Source organism: Carcharodon carcharias, chromosome 26 (genome assembly GCF_017639515.1).
Source record: "Carcharodon carcharias isolate sCarCar2 chromosome 26, sCarCar2.pri, whole genome shotgun sequence".
NCBI classification, from domain to species: Eukaryota; Metazoa; Chordata; class Chondrichthyes; order Lamniformes; family Lamnidae; genus Carcharodon; species Carcharodon carcharias.
Window position 1 is genome coordinate 10,621,556 of NC_054492.1, and position 13,979 is coordinate 10,635,534.

General features: G+C 40.9%; 1 protein-coding gene across 2 annotated transcripts in view; it reads right to left on the bottom strand.

Moving 5' to 3' along the window:
• Positions 1 to 13,979, bottom strand: part of efl1 (elongation factor like GTPase 1) — a 301,855-nt gene that overhangs the window by 255,621 nt on the left and 32,255 nt on the right. The gene's annotated exons all lie outside the window — the stretch shown is intronic.

The window sequence follows — 13,979 nt, forward strand, 5'->3', positions numbered from 1 at the left end:
TAAATGCTGGAATATTCCAGCCTTTGCACATGTTGCATTGAAGGAAATGGGGAAGCAACATCATGCTTGTGACAAAGTTCAAAATTTTGAGAGAAGCTGAGCTCTGTTGCAAAAGCTTTAATGAAAGCCACAAAAAGACCAATTATAGAGGGAAAGTTAATGTCACTGATAAATATGCAATTCAATAATTAAATTTAGTTTGTTTGAAGCTTTAATTTGGACATTAGAAATTTCATTAACTGAGAAAAACAAATGGCAGATTAAATAATTTGAAAATTGCTTTTTAGCAAGCTAAGCGGTTTGCCACCTTTCTTCTATTAGCAGTTTCTTCTAGCTGGTCATTCAGCACTGGCTGCTTTTAGGAGTCCATCATAGTTTATTAACGGTAGTTTTCTATCTGAGTTCCTCACTTTTGACTCACACACTCTCTACCTCTTCAATTTGCATCACAATTGTTTTACTGAGTTAATCAATGAAGTGTGTGGGAAGAAATGTGCTGGCGAAAATGCACGTATACCATATGGAAGACATTTCATAGGTAGATACCTTAGTTTACCAGAATGATGCCTGGGCTTAGAAAGTTAAATTGCAAGCAGAGGTAACACAAACTAGGGTTGTACTCCTCGGATTTTAGGCAGTTAAGAAGTGACTTTGTTGAAGCGTTCAAGATATTAAGGGGTCTAGGTAGGGTAAAGAGAGACTATTTCATCTGCTTAGGGAGTCTTGGGCTAGGGGCATAGTCTAAAAATTAGAGCCAGGCCATTCAGGGGTGAAATTAGGAAACCACAGACAAAGGGTTTTGGAAGTTTGCAATTCTCTTCCACAAACAGCAACTGATGCTAGATCAATTGCAAATTTTGAATCAAATGACAGATTTTTGTTTACGAAAGGTATTAAAAGATATGGGGGAAAGCCAAATGGAGTCAGGTCACAGATCAGCCATGATCTCACTGACTGGAGGAATGGGCTCGAAGATTAAATTGCCTACTCCTGTTCCCATGTACCTATACAACCTATGTAAAAATACTGACGCCAACTCCTGACAACTGTCAAGTAACCTCTAATCTGTTTTGGGTATGTGCCTCAGAAAGAATTGGGCTCAGCTGTAATACTCTCCCCTAGTGTGACTGCACACTGCCACTCACAGCACAGGCTCAAGCATGAAAAATAACTTCAAGAATAAAGACTGAAGGGCTGTCGGTGACCACGGTCCCAAGCTCAACAAGAGTCAGTGCCTCCAAGAAAATTTTCCTGAACTGTTCAATGACTCAAGCATTGGGAAAAATAATGACAAAATTTCATCACCCTGAAACTTATGTTTCTCTCTCTGCATATGCTGCTTGATCTGGTGAATGCTTCCAGCATTTTGTTTTTATTAAACGAAGTGACTCCCTACTGGATCATTCCCAGGACAGGATGGTGCTTATCCCATTTTCTACCTAAAAAGTAATTTTCCTTCAAATATAAGTTGGTTTAAAAAATTTACTGCCTTCCTCTTTTAAATCCTCCTCTCTGCCCATCATTCCTTATCCAAAATCTAACGGCTTTCGGGCTACTGCCAATTTAAGCCGGGCAAAAGTCATCTGGGATAACAGTCAGAGAGTCTTTGTAAACTTCTGGCAGTCAGAGGACCTGATAAGTGTTGATTAGAGACTCAAGGCCGCATCCGCCCATTCTAAAGCATGTGCTGTACCATAGAACAATCTTATCTGCCTCAACATTATCAGTTTTCCATTCAAAACCAAATAACGTGCGTAACGAATTTTAAATTAAACAGTAAATCTCTGACTCTTTTCTTCTTTCAAGACTCTCCTTAAAACTTGCCCCTTTGACCAAGCCTTTGGACATCCGCCCTAAATGTCACCTTATGTTACTCGTTATCTAATTATGCTTTATAATGCACCCGTCAAGCACCTTGGTCTGTGAATATGATTAAGGTGTTATATAAGTTGTTGTTTTGCTCAACTGAAGATTAAGTTAACAAAGATAAATTGTTCAATAACAAAATTTTATATATTATAAATTGCACTTGTAATGAAATGAAACATCCTAGTTTAGCATAAAATATGAATAAATTATAGCTTGCTCCTTAAAGCACGTAGTTTCTATTTGAATTCGTATTTGCATCTGTTTTACTTTGAGTTTATCAATGAAGTGTGTTGGAAGAGAAGCATGTTGGGCAGAGTGAGTGATAGACCTATAGGCAGTGCACACAACATGCAAGAATTTACATAGATGGACAAATTTTACACTAAAATGCTGCAGGGATGTGGTTGGGATTGTAAATCACACAGGGTTTCCACTTTTGAACTTTTGTAACATTGTCCAAAGTCAGTTGATGAATTCATAAGGTGGGAACAGTGTTCGATGATAGAATTCAACAGCTCACTCCACAGCACCACCTACTGGCTAATTTCAGCAACTGCATCGTTTTGATGCAACCTGCAGGATTTCCATTCTACTTACCCCAAAGAGTAAAATAACATTTATTCTTTGGCATTTGTGAGTGAGGGAATAAAGCAACTTTGCCAGACTTTTGATCGCAGTAATAGATTATCAGGGGCCTAGCCAAATTTCAGACATAAATGCAGACACATACATTTAACTCCAGTACATTCAAGCATATCGGCAGAAGTGTAATACAGATAAGAAAGCAAGATTTTAGCAATTTATCCTTTACAATGCTGACCTAGGGTTAACTCAGCAGAGAAGTACTCCCACTAAACTTATACTGGCAGTTCCAAGCAATATAAACAACGCAGGTTTGACGAAGATTTTCAAAGAAATAGGTTTTTTAAAGAAACAAACTGGATCTTGAAAGCAACAACAAAAAGGAGTTGCGCAGCTTAAAGATGTAAGAGAAAGTCTTCTAAAATTGAGCTTTGTAAATGACTCAAACTGAGGAGTCAAAATAGCTGATCCACTAACCGATAGTGACTGCTGTATAATGGCTTTCAATCTGAACTGGGGAACATTGCAGACATGTAACCAAACTATACCATACCATACCACACATGTTTTGACAGGCAGATCTCAGGGTCACGAAGGCCAAGTTCAGTAATGGAGTTTGGAGGCACTGCTCCAGAATCAATCAGCCAAGGGGAAAAGAAAATCCTTTACAAATATGGAGGACCAGGTCAGCAATTATACATGAGACAAAGAGGAAAGAGAAATTAAAGATATTATGGAGAAAGATTTAGAAAGAAGGGAAATGAGACCTCTGGGCCAAATACAAGATTATACAGAAGCAGATCAGAAAGGCATGAAGGGTATCCAGTCTGAACAGAAATAGTAGCTGCTTGAAATTTAGAAAATCTACAGCAATTAAAATGGCTGCCTCACTGTAACATTCTGACTGCACTCTAACAGGGGAAAGCTCTTATGCTTCCTCCTAACTCTAGCCTATCAACACTACAGCCGCCAAGGTGAGATAAGGAGGACCTTCTATTTGGTCATTGTAGATTAAGAAGAGCTCAAGTCCATGAAAATGATTGCCTCCATCAAGCTGAATAGGCTTGAGTATTTATAATATCATAGCATCTTCTAGCCATTACCTCTGACATGGCAACAGCAGCCTGCATATCCTTGAAAGGTTGAAGCATTTGCAAAATCTTCAGCCAGAAGGGCCAAGTGAATGATCCAGCTCGGCCTCCTCCAGATGTCCCCAGCATCACAGATGCCAGTCTTCAGCCAATTTGCTTCTCTCCATATGATATCAAGAAATGGCAGAAGGCACAGAATACTGCAAAGGCTTTGGACCCTGACAACATTCCAGCAACAGTACTAAAGGCTTAGCTCCAGGACTTGCTGCGTCCCTAGACAAACTGTTCCAGTGCAGCTACAACACTGGCATCTACCCAGAAATGAGGAAAATTGCCCAGGTATGTTCTGTACATAAAAAGCAGGACAAATCCGATCTGGCCAATTACCGTTCGCCCTGAGTCTACCCTCAATCATCAGCAAAGTGATGAAAGGGATGATCAACAGTGCTATCAAGTGGTACTTGTTTAGTAATAAACTGCTCACTGACATTCATTTTGGGTTCTGCCAGGGTTACTCAGTTCCTGACCTCATTATAGCCTTGGTTCAAACATTGACAAAAGGGCTGAACTCCAGAGGTGAGATGAGGGTGACTGCCCTTGACATCAAAGCGGCATTTGACCGAATATGGCATTGAGGAAACCTATCAAAACTGGAGTCAATACAAATCAGGTGGAAAACTTTCCATTGACTGGAGTCATACCTAACACAAAAGAAGACGTGGTTGTCGGAAGCCAATCATCTCAGTCCCAGGGCATCACTACAGGAGTTCCTCTGGGTAGTGTCCTAGGCCCAACCATCCTCAACTACTTCATTAATGACCTTCCTTCCATCATAAGGTCAGAAGTGGGACTGTTCTCTGGTGATTGCACAATGTTCAGCACCATTCGTAACTCCTCAGATACTGAAGCAGTCCATGGCCAAACACAGCAAGACCAGGACAACATCCTTGGGCTTGGGCTGATAAGTGGGAAGTAACATTTGCAGTACACAAGTGCCAGGCAATGACCATCTCCAACAACAGAAAATCTAACCATCACCCCTTGACATTCAATGGCATTACCATCACTGAATCCTCCATTATCAAAATCCTGGGGGTTAACATTGATCAGAAACTGAACTGGACTAGCCATATAAATACTGTGGCTACAAGAGCACGTCAGAGGTTAGGAATCGTGCTATGAGTAACTCACGTCCTGATTCCCCAAAGCCTGTCCACCATCTACAAGGTATAAGTCAGGAGTATGATGAAATACTCCCCACTTGCCTGGATGAGTGCAGCTCCCACAACACTCAAGAATCTTGACACCATCCAGGACAAAGCAACCCACTTGACTGGCAACCCATCCACAAACATTCACTCCCACTACCAGTGACACAGTAGCAGCCGGTGTGTACCATGTACAAGATGCACTACAGAAACTCACCAAGCCTCCTTCGACACCACATGGACTGCAGCAGTTCATGATGGCAGCTCACCACCACCTTCTCAAAGGCAATTAGGGATGAGCAATAAGTGCTGGCCTTGCCAGCGATGCCCACATCCCGTGAAGGAATAAAAAAAACTCATAACGCCAACAATTGGTGACAGCTACACCATGCTGAACGTGTTTTCAAAATAGTGCAGGTACAACTAAAACCCACTAGCATTGCAACAACATACAAGCACAATGATATGAATGAGTACCCACTGTCCCTAACCTTAATCAGCACCCTCAGAAAGAAGGGGCATTTGTATTGCACCATTATGCCTCAAATATCGCAAAGTAGTTCAAGTCACTAGTTATTTTGACAAATGAGCATAACTAGGTTTCATAAAGAGCAATGAGAAAATGGCCAACTAATCCATTTTGTTGGTTATGTAATATCCAAGACTTCTCCACTTTTAAATATTCAGGGATCTTTTATGTTCGCCTGAATAGAAAGCGCTACTGTTTAATGTCTCACCAGAAAGACAGCACCTCTTGCAATGCAGCAGTCCCTTGATACTGCATCAAAAGGTCATCTTGTACTCAAGTCCTACAGTTGAGTTTGAACCAATATTTCTGAATCATAAGTGTGAGTGCTATCAACTGGGCCAAATTGATACCTATACATATGTGCTCGACTTTCACATTACATAAAATGAACATGCTAATGCATTACAATCAATAATACAATTGCAATTCAAACAAAATTAGGGCTGCCAGAGAAAAATACAAAGGGACATATGGCAGAAAACAGCCAAAGTTTTTTTAATACTGCAAGTAAAGGGGTAATCAGGAAGGACGTTAAATTCCTCCAAAGGCTCATACACATGAAGTTAGAAATAAACAGACATTGCTAACACTCTTATACACAAGTATATAATACACTTTATTTTGAATTACTTGTGAGGTGGAGGGAAAGTGGATTGAAGTTTAGCTCAGGCTGAAGTTTCGTGTGCTTGGTTAGTTTTATGTGACTCTGACTGGGCTATCATGTGGAAGTTGCAAGTTTCTAATCCAGTGGACACAGTACAGGAAGGGAACTCTATACCTCCTTCAAAAGCACAGAAACATGCCAAGAACATTTTCACAAAAAAAGCACAATCTCACCATCGTTCCTGAATAAAACCTGTGCATTCTCACCTGGTGTTTAAATACACCTTAGTGTTCTGCCAGCATTTCTCAATTTTGATTATATTCTGTTTGTAAATGAGATGCTCCTCTATTTAGTCACACACCAGGAGGAAATAAAGAGCAGCTACTCGGGGCAACAGCACTGGACAGCAAGTTTCAATAGAACGCTGTGCATCACAAGAGAGTGCCATATGGTTTATGACAGCTGCTGAAATATGACTTCAATGATCAGACAAGCAAAACAACAGTTGCTGTATTGCTGAGGATGACTTGGAGTTTTAATGAGATTAACATTTGCAGATTTCAAACCATTATTATCAAGTCAAAAGAATTAATGCTGATATATACTTTCAGGCATGGATTTGGTTACAAAAAGTGATAAACTTACCAATTGGCTGTAGTTAAAAGATGAACACAATCATTTAAAACAGGGAAAAGTACAAGCTACATGGTTCATGAATTGAAGTTTTGGAAAAATCCTTTCAAAGAAGAGCTAAAAAAATTCCACTCGCCAATTAGCCACGGCTGAGTTAGTTCCATCTCATAAGCTGAAACATAAAGTAACTCACCAGCTTGAAACTATCAGTGTGTTTATTCTTACATCTCTTTCTGTTTTCCTACTATGTCTGAGTCCTTGTAGCCTTTTGCAGCTCTTCTCCATCTCTGGTGATGAGCTCCATCTGTGGCAACAGCACACTGAACCTTTTGGTATTCCAGGTAAACCCTAACAGTCATAGTTTTTGGTAACTGAAAAGTCTGATAAGATGCTAGTTAAGACAATAAATGAGGGTTTATAGATCTTATTCATAAGAAAAAGTAACCCTGATGCCAGAATGCAGCAGATGGTTTGAGAGAATACTGAATTCAGAAGCAAAGTGGAGGAGCAATCACTGCCAGCTGCCTTAGTGACAGCCATGCTAATGCAGGTTTAACAACTCATGAGACTGTTGCCCCATCTTCTGGCTGCATGCAGTACTGTACGCTAGTAATAAATTCTTCTCATTAACATCTTGAAAAAAAATCATACATATGTACAACTACATCTGCAGTGGCTCCCTTGCTGTGCCGAACATGGTTGCCATGTTTGCCGAGAAAACAAAGGCCAACGTGATTCAATGGATGTAAAGAGCTTTGAGAAATGTGATCGGTGCTACATAAATAAAATCTTTTAAACTGTAAAACATTTATTGATATCAAGAATGCAACAAACAAAATATTAAATACTTGAAGAGTATTACAAATTTGTTATTCATTAACAAGATAGTTCTATTCTAATAATGGTTCAGAAACTTACTGGATTGCCATACTCGTCATCAAAAGACCATTTTAGTATTATACTATTACACTTTATTATTTATGAAATACCCGTGTGTAAATACAAAGTTACGTATGACCAATCCAATCAATTGCTGTGGCTGCCCATTCAAAACTTGTGTGATAAGAGCCTGGTTTCAGCCAACCTTGGTTCAGTTGGTAGCACTCTCGTGTTTGAGACAGGAGGTTGTGGATTCAAGCCCCACTTCAGATACTTGATGACTTACAGGTTGCTACTCCAGTGCAATACTGAGGAAGTTTTGTCTTTCAAATGAGACATTAAGCAGAAGGCCAGCCTGCCCTCAGGGGATGTAAAAGATGCAATGGCGCAATTTCAAAGAAGAGCAGAGGAGTTCTCCACGATCCTGGCCAATTGATCCTTAACCAACATCAGTAAAACAGATGATCTGGTCATTAGAACATGTAGGGTCTTGCTGTGGCAAATTGGCTGTCACTTTTCCTACTTCTTAACAGTAACTACACTTGAAAAATTACTTAATTGCCTGTAAAGCACTTTGGGACACCCCAAGATTGTGTTAGGTGCCATCTCATGGGAGGGAGGGGCATGCAAGGTAAAGGGGAAGAATAAGGGGGCAGAAGCTGCTGACTCTTTTGTTTCCTTTCTGGCTCCAATGCAGAATTCTAATGGGAGGGAGTAAAGTTGCTTTGCCCATCCTGAAGTCACGGTGAAAATCTGAATGGGCAAAATAGCATTCCCCACAAAAAAATGCAATCAGTTCCACCTATTCGATGACTAATGGATCTGTCTAAGGTAGGCACACTTGTTGCATAAGTTTTAGTTTAGCCCACAATGCCATAATCCTGAAGTTACGTTCAATTGTTCTTTGGGGAAGCAACAATGATAAAAGGATAATTTCTACAAGAAAATCTCGCGATTTGATCAAAGTGGCCCATTACCCACCCCCTCATTCCCATTGGAGACATCTAGAGAGAGTACATTAGAAGTGGGACTGCTTGGTCCCTCTAAGCTTCCCAGGTACATGGAAAGGGGTCAGTAGCGTGGCAGATAAGTATGTGAGTGCTGCACAGTGACAGCAATGTGTAATACATACAAATTGCACTGCAGCAAAACGCCAAGCCTCATGCGAAAGCACCTTCCAAACCCACAACCTCTATCATCTAGGTCAAAGGCAGCAGATGGATGCGAACGTCACACCTGCAAGTTGCCCTTCAAGCTACACACCATCCTAACTTGGAACTATATCGCTGTTCCTTCACTGTCACAGGGTCAATAACTTGGAACGCCCTTCCTAACAGCACTGTCAGTGCACCTACACCAGATAGACTGTAATTCTCCAAGAAGGCCTTCTCAAGGACAATTAGGGATGGGGACAAATGCTGGCCTTGCCAGTAGTGCTCACATCCCAAGAAAGAATTTAAAAAATTCTGACCCCATCGCACTTCATGAATTGTAACGGCTCATCTGGAATTCCTCAGGCAACATCTTGAAACCAATCTGCCCAAGCAAAGTGTGAGCAATATTAATTATTCAAGCTTGCAGTATATATTTTTTAATTGATTAGCTGCATAAAAACAGCCTATTGAACAATATACAAATGAAGGAAAGTATACTGCCAACCCTGCTTCAAATCAACCCGCCACAATAGCCATTCAAGGATTCCTGACTTTGGCAATCTGACTCTGCCGCAAGATGCCCAAAGATGAGTTCATGATCGGGTTTCTTTAACTTTAGAAAAGCATGCTTAAAAAATTTAGCATATCTTCTGGATAGTTAGAAGAGGGGGTAACAATGTAAAATCTGATAGTCATTTGGTAGTACACCACTTGAGTATTACTGAAAGGGACATACTATCAAAGCTTCTCATCTTACACTCATCAGGACAGATCACAAGATAAACCAACAGTAAAGGGAACACTTTATGCTGCTGTCCTTCAATTAGTCTTCTCCTCTTCTTGATTCATCACCATTTTCAGCTGATTCCAGCAAAGCTCCAAACTGTAAAATGTTTTGCAGCTTTACAGGCTTCCAAACAAAATTCTCACAGCTACACTCCTTAAATACATAGCGCCTCTGACGACTGGTATTTCTGACATTACAGCTTGACAGATGGCTGTCAGCTTCACTATTCTGGAATCAATTCCAATGTCTAATGAGAGGAAGTCACTTAGAAAGCTTAATTAATTTGCTTCAGGATTTCAGAGTTTACCAGACGCTCCCCCATTTTTCTTGTCAATCCTCACACCACTCCCCCACCCCACCCACCAATCCTGACTTCCCACACAGATTCTTACTCCTCTCATCTGGAAGGTGTCAGGTTCCATCAATGTTGTTCCTTCATTTATGTACAAGTGGCACACTGCTGTTGGACACGATGCCAGAAGTTAATTTTCTCTTTTCTCCATAAATGTAGTGGACACAACTGGGGAAACATTTGGTGAAATTTGCAGTGCAAATATACAAAGTACAATTTAAACCTGGTGCTGGTTCACCAGTTTGGGGTTTCATGTGACAATCTCATCTTTCCTAACTCTCAGAAAGAAAGAACGTGCTTTTATACGGCAACTCTCACACCTCAGGACGTCCCAAAGCACTTCATGGCCAATTAAGTACTTCTGAAACAATAACTGTTGCACAACAGGAAACACAGCAAAGCGATTTGTGCTCAACAAATAACAATGAGATCATTGACCAGATAATTTTTTCCCCCAAGTGATGTTAGTTGACGAATAGGTGTTGGCCAGGACACAGAGAACTTCTCTGCTCTTCTTTGAATAATGCGATAGCTTATTTGTCATCCAGCTGAGAGCACTGTTGGTTTAATGCCTCATCAAAAAGGGAGCAACCCTGACAATGTAGCACTACTTCAGTACCGCATTGGAGTGTCACCTGGAGTGGGGTTCAAAACCACAACCATCTGACTCGAGGTGCTATCACTGAGCTGGGGCTGATGCATAGCAGCCAAATACAACAACTGCCTCTATTTCACAAGGTCCATTATTTCCAATTAATTTTACTCTCTCTCCACCTCAAAAACTAATGAACATTGTATACCTTGATACTACCTTACTCAGCACTCCCTTTTGGAAAGTGACAGATCATTCTTGCTATCGAAAAATGATGATTTTATTGAAATTTGAATATACATGTACTGACTCATTACAAAAACACTTGTGTAATCAAAGAAACATAGCAAACGATTGACCTACCAGATTAAAATTGATTGGTAAAGTTAATTAGGCCAGCTGCAAGCACTTTATCACAAATAATTCCAGACGGCTGCACAGCTGATGCTCCAGAATTATTCAAATCAGTTATATCATGCACGATTAATACTTAAATTTACATCTCCAATTCACAAAGTTCAAGCACAAGTTTTGAATTTTGACATGGCTCAATTATTTCCAGGTTCATTGTAAAAATACAATTTAAAATGTACATTTAATCCTTCCCTGCCCAGCACCATTCCAGTTCTAAAGCCTCTGCACGTCAAATTCGAAGCAAATTTTCTGCATTTATCAGCTGAATTCACCAACAGTAAAGCAAATAAGTACAATACCATAGGATCTTGGCTGCTAATAAAGAAAGGAAAGCAAGAAAGTCACATTTATAAAGTGCCTTATCACATCCCCAGGACCACAAAGAACTTGACATTGAACACATTTGTTTTTTTGAAGCACAGTCACCGTTATTAAGTGAAATAATAAATCATTCCTGCAAAAGTACCCGAAGAGTACAAAAGCATGTCTAAAAATTATAAACATGCAAAGTCCAAACTACAAAGAGAACCTTTTTTTTTTGCTGCATTGAAACAGGAAAGAACTGAGCAACATTTTCAAAACAAGGACTTCTAAACAATAGAAACTAGGAGCAGTAGGCCATTCAGCCCCTCGAGCCTGCTCTGCCATTCAATATGATCATGGCTGATCCTCTACCTCAACGCCACACACCCATGCTCTCCCCATACCCCTTGACGTCTTTAGTGTCTACAAATCTAATTCCTTCTTAAATACATTCAGTGAGTTGGCCACCGCAGCCTCTGTGTTAGAGAATTCCACAGGTTCACCACTCTGAGTGAAGAAACTTCTCCTCATCTCAGTCCTAAATGGCTTACCCTGTACACTGAGACTGTGACCCCTTGTTCTAGACCACCCCTCTGCCCCATCCAGGGGAAACATCATCCCTGCATCCAGTCTGTCCAGCTGTCAGAATTTTACACGCTTTAATGAGATCCCCTCTCATTCTTCTAAACTCCAGTGAATACAGGCCTAGTCGACCAACCTCTCCTCATACAACAATCCTGCCATCCCAGGAATCAGTCTGGAGAACCTTTGCTGCACTCCCTATATGGCAAGTATATCCCTTCTTAGGTAAGATCATCAAAACTGCACACAATACTCCAGGTGCGGCCTTACCAAGGCCCTGTACAGCTGCACGAAGAAATCAGAAATACCTGGAAAAACTCAGCAGGTCTGGCAGCATCGGCGGAGAAGAACAAGGTTGACGTTTCGAGTCCTCATGACCCTTCAACAGAACTATGTAAAAATAGGAGAGGGGTGAAATATAAGCTGGTTTAAAGTGGTGGTGGTGGGTGGGGGGGGTGCTGGGGTGGTGGTTGTAGGGACAAGCAAGCAGTGATAGGAGCAGATGACCAAAAGATGTCACAGACAAAAGAACAAAGAGGTGTTGAAGGTGGTGATATTATCTAAAAGAATGTGCTAATTAAGAATGGATAGCAGGACAAGCAAGGTACAGATAGCTCTAGTGAGGGGTGGGGTGAAATAAGACTAAAAGGGCATAAAAGGTATAGATTTAAAAATAATGGAAATAGGTGGGAAAAGAAAAATCTATATAAATTATTGGAAAAAACAAAAGGGAGGGGGAAGAAACGGAAAGGGGGTGGGGATGGAGGAGGGAGTTCAAGATCTAAAGTTGTTGAACTCAATATTCAGTCCGGAAGGCTGTAAAGTGCTTAGTCGGAAGATAAGGTGCTGTTCCTCCAGTTTGCATTGAGCTTCACTGGAACAATGCAGAAGCCAAGAACAGACATGTGGGCAAGAGAGCAGGGTGGACCACTCCTCCATCACCCTCTACTCCTCAACTCCCACCTCCGGCACCTCCCCATGCGTACGCAAAATATGCAACACATGCCCCTTCACTTCCTCTCTCCTCACCGTCCAAGGGCCCAAACACTTCTTTCAAGTGAAATACCTCTTTGTTCTTTTGTCTGTGACATCTTTTGGTTATCTGCTCCTATCACTGCTTGCTTGTCCCTACAACCACCACCACGACGCCCCCCACCCCCCCACCTTCTCTCTCCACCCCCCCCAAACCAGCTTGTATTTCACCACTCTCCTACTTTTACTTAGTTCTGTTGCAGGGTCATGAGGACTCGAAACATCAACTTTGTTCTTCTCCACCGATGCTGCCAGACCTGCTGAGTTTTTCCAGGTATTTCTGTTTTTGTTTTGGATTTCCAGCATCTGCAGTTTTTTGTTTTTATTGTACTCAAATCCTCTCACAATGAAGGCCAACATATCATTTGCCTTTCTAACTGCTTGCTGCACCTGCATGCTTGATTTCAGTAACTTGTGTACAAGGACACCCAGGTCCCTTTGTACATCAACATTTCCCAATCTATCACCATTTAAATAATACTCTGCCATTCTGTTTTACCAACCAAAGTGGATAACTTCACACTTATCCATGTTATACTGCATCTGACTTGAAGCCTCTTTACATCCTCCTCATCACTCACATTCCCATCTAGTTTTGTGTCGTCAGCAAACTTGGAACTATTACATTTGGTTTCCTCATCCAAATCATTAATACATATTGTGAATAGCTGGGGCCCAAGCACTGATCCCTTTGGTACCCCACTAGTTACCAACTGCCACTCCAAAAAAGACCCATTTATTTCTAATGCTTCCAGTCTGTAAACAATTCTCAATCCATGCCAATGTATTACCCCCAATCCCATGTGCTTTAATTTTACACACTAACCTCTTATGTGGGACTTAATCAAAAGCTTTCTGAAATTCCAAATACACCACGTCCACTGTTTCTCCCTTATCTATTCTACTAGTTATGTCCTCAGAAAACTACAGTAGGTTTGTCAAACATGATTTCCCCTTTCATAAATCCATATTGGTTTTGTCTAATCCCATTAATATTGTCTAAGTGTCCTGTTATCACATCCTTCATAATAGACTCTAGCAGTTTCCCTAATACTGATGCTAGGCTAACCAGTCCATAGTTCACTGTTTCTTCCTCCCTCCTTTTTTTTAAAATAGTGGGGCTTACGTTTGCCACCCTCCAATCTGCCGGGGCTGTTCCAGAATCTGCAGAATTTTGGAAGATGACAACCAATGCATCCACTTTTTCCATGGCCACTTCCTTTAGTACCCTGGGATACGGATTATCAGGCCCTGGGGATTTATCGGCCTTCAGTCCCATTATTTTCTCCAGCACTATTGATTTAGTAATACTAATTTCCTTCAATTTCTCCTTCTCACCAGACCCTTGATTCTTTAGCATTTCTGGGA